This window comes from Bombus vancouverensis, unplaced genomic scaffold (genome assembly GCF_051014615.1).
Source record: "Bombus vancouverensis nearcticus unplaced genomic scaffold, iyBomVanc1_principal scaffold0022, whole genome shotgun sequence".
Taxonomy (NCBI): domain Eukaryota; kingdom Metazoa; phylum Arthropoda; class Insecta; order Hymenoptera; family Apidae; genus Bombus; species Bombus vancouverensis.
In genome coordinates, this window is record NW_027468913.1 from 106 (window position 1) to 5507 (window position 5402).

The window sequence follows — 5402 nt, forward strand, 5'->3', positions numbered from 1 at the left end:
CCAATATTAACATTTAACATTTAACCAATATTATACGCATATGCACATAATGTTACTGTTACATATAATGATATATACGTAGATATACACGTTAATTAAATCCTCTATATGGTATTTTTATATCAGTATCGTAAACATTGTAAACCAGAAATCTTTTATTACACACGTACATATACAGTCAATATTATTGTTACATATAGTGATACATACGTTGATCCACACATTAATTAAATCCTCTATATAGTTTCTCGAGTAGTTCTCTTCAATACCGTTATATCGATGAACTCTTTTTGAATAAAGTTCACATTTATAAAGCAAACACAATAAAATACGACAGGACAATTGTAATCGATAAATGACAGTTTATTAGGATATTATAAGAAGCTAAAATATCGAGTTCTAATTGTGAATATCAAGCGCTCGTCGTTCGATGAGATTACCAATATTTTCTTCCTGCTCCTCTACATGGCGCTACGCAGGACTCGCTTCTGAGCACGTCTTTCTCGTTGGAGGCTTAATCTTTCTTTTCTTTTCCAGTAGAATTTTTACACAATTCTTTCTCCCTTTTATCATTAAATTACCTGTAATTCTTAACGATCTTTAATCTTTGTCGCTTCTTCCCTATATATATATTTTTGTTTACTTTTCTCCGTAGCGAATTTTGTCTTTCTGACGCAGGATTAGGTTCCTGGACTTAGGGAGTTGCTACACGCCAGCTCCACCATGGCGACGGCATTCACTAGGCAGCCTAGATAGCCACCTTTCAGCTCACGCTTCGGGACACTTTTTTCGCTGAGATTCTCCGCGATGAGGCATGAAAGCAGAGACCACCGTCTGCGGAGGCATGATTATTCTATTGTTCCTTTTAACGAGTAATCGTTTTACTCGAGTCCTCTTACTAAACCGTAAGTACAAAAGACTATTATACTTAGATAGGTACTTGGTCTCAAGAACCAACTTATTTTGGTCTTTCGATTAAGTTCTTAATTAAATGCTCAATTAGATATTCATAAATATATCTTCATAATATTTCCCTCATCTATTTCTTTGACATTCTAGCAACCTCGTTAAGACGTCCGCCACTTCAACTTCTATCTACAAGTGGCAAAAACTGAAGCTGACCTTCTTCATGGAGAAACATGCCGGAAATGGCATCCGCACGTGTGAATAATTATACTCAGTGTCCAGGTAGTTCTTTCGATCATCCGATAGAAGTCGTTTCTGTTTTTCAGAGTTCGTTCACGCCTCCAGAATGTAAAAATATCCAAGGAAGTACCATTAGGAAGCAATGAAATTCAGAGCTTCTGTGGTTATTCCTTTTTCTGATTGTTTCTTTTCTTTGCCCAAAATGGATGATTTCTATATGAAATTGTTTATTCGTATTTTTTTTAATATTCCTTGAGATTTTCAATCAACTCGATTTCGAATTTCTTAGCACCCGATCTTCTGGTTGACGTCGTTAAGAAAGAGGAACGAGTGCACAGGAAGCATGGTCGGCGTGAGCATGATTAGATCTGCCCGATGACCTTGCCAGTGATAATAGCGGTTCGTTAAGGTGGTTGCAGTCTTGGTTTGCTTCTGTTTCGATTTCCAGCGAACTCGTCAGCCGGCATGGCTTCAGAGATGCTCCCCCTGAAACAAGTCGAAGGGAAATAATTAATGGACTCTCTGTTCGATTGTACGTGGATGACAAGCTGACCGTAAAAAGAAATATACAAATACGATTAGAAAATATAATCCGAACCCCTTTCGGTTTGATCTGAAGGTTTCTTTTTCTAGACGGAACCAAAGATTCTTATCTGGTTTATGGTGAGCTAAGGAACTCTTTGAAAACAGCATTTATAACTTTCGAAAAAGAGACAGGTATTTCTTGCGCGAACAATTGAATAATTAATTCGTTCTCTAAATATCCTTATTTGTTGTTCCTAAAATACATAATGATTGGAAGCTTCTTACGGGAAGCGCAATCAGCCGCTGATATCATTGAAGTCGAAACGCCATTAAAACCATATTACGATTCGCATGCGACATGCTCCATTCATGAAAACACAAAAGCAATAAACAAGTACAAATCAACGAAATAAATCCTCCGAGAACGAGACGTTACAGGAATTATACCATTGCGAGGATACAAAAGACTTGCTCATGAGCTACTTCCTTCAAGTAGTTGAGCGGTGTATTTTCCGGTCGTTAACTTCCATATAATGGGATATTAAAGAGTACGGACACAACGCTGCTATTTTTCAACTGTTCATTATCAAATTACGCAGCGGGAATCGTTGCAACGACAAAACTGTAACGACTCGTACCTGCGTATCTTCCATTTAGCTACGGTAAACGCTGACTTGTCTGCGTTTTTTTTTTTCACTTCCTCGTTACGGAAACCAGGAAAAGTGATTCACAATACAGTTTCTAACTGTACTTCTCGCGATTCTTCCTTAGAAACAAGCAATTGCTTCTTTTCAATTTCCTAAACCTATAATAAAACAGTCCATTCCTTGAATAGAAATTAACTTTAAAACTTTAGGCGCATACATTGTACGTATCGTATGTATGTATTTTGATTTGAAAAGAAACGCGGCAAACGCCTTTGAAAAGACGTTAGGTTTTCAACACCTTAACTAACTTAATTCCAGCGAGTCGTAAATCTGCTGCATCTCCAACATCTGAATATCCATCTTTTACAATGACTTGTTCTCCAACTTATTAAAATTACATCTCCCCCGTTGCACCGACCTTCTTTAAAGGTTCCCGCGGCAGGTTGAACCCGCATCACGTATCTTCCCTCTTCCTTCCACCCCTGTTCCCTTTCTCTTTCTATCGGACGGGAAGAGCGGGAACGCTTAAAACGCGCGAATCACGCGAGCGCCTCACGATTTGCGAAACATCACGTGAAAATCACCGATCCGATCTCCGTGCGCGCGGTGCACCGTGGGGGTAACGATTAAATCGACAGGATATACTTTATTGGCTATTCCGTTATTACAGGCTGTAGTTGGCGGGGAAATAGTCATTATGGATCGATGAACTCCATTGTAACAACGCACCTTCGAATTGCATCGGAAACGCTTCTGTATTGCGTGCACCGTATAACCTATCATCGTCTGTTTAGGGTAAATCAGTGGATCGGAAGTTACGTTTCTATGTTTCTCGCCTGTCAGTATAACACTGTGCAAGAGATACAGCAAGATCCTAAAATCATTCGAGTACAAGTAGCGTAAAATGGTCGTTTAAATTTCAATAAATTAACTATTCATACGTTAATTGTACGCGGTCAGGATTAAGGGGTACGGCGATGGAGAAGATTTTGTTAGCTAGATGTTGAGTAAATAATCGAAGATGATAATTTTATAAATGTTTCGTATTTATGATGATGGAAAAGATTTAATTTGAGTTACGTTACGTTTGAATAAGATAGACTTTTCCAAGAGTGGAGGATTTGTAGAGATAGTGGACGTAATAGTAGTATGATTTAATACTTGATGTGTCTTTTTTTTCTTTGACATATAGGTCACTGTGGGGAGTAATATTGATCTAGATATAACTATCTTTTCTGAGAAGTACGTATATGCTTATGGGAACTATGTTTGGTTAATCAATAGAGCCATTCTTTTGAGAAATTGAATCTAGAAGAATTCGACGATACTTTGCCTTGTTTCAATAGTACATCATTTTAAAGAAACGCCTGCGATTATAGTATATAATAGCACATAGGTATATGCAAAATTGCATTTTCAAATAATTAAATCAAAAATATAGGAATGTATCAATGGGAAGAATATTTGTTAAAGATCTTTCCTTTTTAATCAAATTCGTCCAACAACCCCATTCTCGCAAACATAAAATGAACGGTGCCTTTCTCAAAGAAACAAGAAGAAAATTGCTGTCGTTCTAAAGTTCTTCTCCATTGCTAAACTACCGTTCGTGTTTCTAGTTACACTCCAATTATTCGATTGTAAGAAGCAAGCAATCCCTCCATCCAAGGGCTAGATATAGTTTCTCGAGTAGTTCTCTTCAATACCGTTATATCGATGAACTCTTTTTGAATAAAGTTCACATTTATAAAGCAAACACAATAAAATACGACAGGACAATTGTAATCGATAAATAACATTTTATTAGGATATTATAAGAAGCTAAGATATCGAGTTCTAATTGTGAATATCAAGCGCTCGTCGTTCGAGGAGATTACCAATATTTTCTTCCTTAACAATATTAATTACGAAGTTTCGATACCGTTTATGACATTAAGATCTCTTAATAAAGTTGTATCGTTAAAATCTTACTGTTCCTAGGGAAAATATATAGTTAATATATATAGTTAAATATATGTCGGAGATGAAAGGACACCGGAACCTTGGGATAGCCCCGCAACATTGCAATCTAAAGGCCACTATAACTGTAACTAAACTATTGTAGTTATTCAATCCGATTGTAATTGTTCGAGATTAGTGACGGTGAGCTTTGGCTCGAGGTGACAGTCTGTCGCCCAACGTAGCCGCGGTCAAGGGATGAACGCTTTGCCTAACAAAGGTATGGAGTAATTCTATAGCTCTCCTTAAAAGAAATATTCGTGGCGACACGCGACAGTAAACATTCCAACGGTTTCTGTCCCGTGGCTCGCCACACGCAGAGCCTATTCTTCGAGTAAGATGATTGCCAGATGTCGATGCGTCTCCACAGTACATGTTCGGCTAGCCCGAGGGCCCGTTATAAATCTTAAGGTTTAGTTAACTAAAGTCCTTCAAACAGACAAACAGTCTTTGTCCTAACTACGGGAAGATAGGGGAGACATATTTTTCAACGAGCGGCGTCTCCCACTAGCAACTTTCCCTCGAGGGCGGCTAGCATCTTTTTCTAACCACCGATATGGAGATTGACCAATTAGCAGCAACGTCAATTTCCCTTACTTCCTAAACGAAGGCTTTCCTCGACGAATCCGATGATCTCGTGTCCTTAGACACACCCCATTATAGTTTTCCTCTGTGGCATCATCGGGACGGGACGGGCATTCTTTGACGCGCTCCCGTCGACCAAAGAGTAACGTCTTTACACTCAGCAATTATTTTTACGAGTCAGACTTAGATTCAGCGAGAACGCCCATCTGTCATCCCGTTGGCCGCGGATTCGTTATTGAACCGGAGACCACTGTCACTAGTGCCGCGGACGTCTCACCGCCGTGGTAGATTGTCAAACCTGTGTTATTCATACCTGTGTCAATAAATCGTATCTTCGTTACACCGCAACGATGGCTACCTTCAACGAAGACTCCTCAAATACCGACAACCCTATCCCCCCTGCTTCTCCGACATATAATTAATTAAAAAGGGGGAAATATAATTCTGTAATATCGTAGAATAGCTTTGATTGAAGATCGGCTGAAATTAGAAAACACCGTGTAC

At 38.7% G+C, this 5402-nt stretch overlaps 1 long non-coding RNA gene across 1 annotated transcript; it reads left to right on the forward strand.

Annotated features, from left to right (window-relative positions):
• Positions 1-576: 576 nt before the first annotated feature.
• LOC143304112 (uncharacterized) lies at positions 577-1503 on the forward strand. Its single transcript, XR_013060795.1, has 3 exons — positions 577-905; positions 1060-1188; positions 1436-1503. It is a non-coding gene; the product is annotated as an uncharacterized LOC143304112 (long non-coding RNA).
• The last annotated feature ends 3899 nt before the right edge of the window (positions 1504-5402 follow it).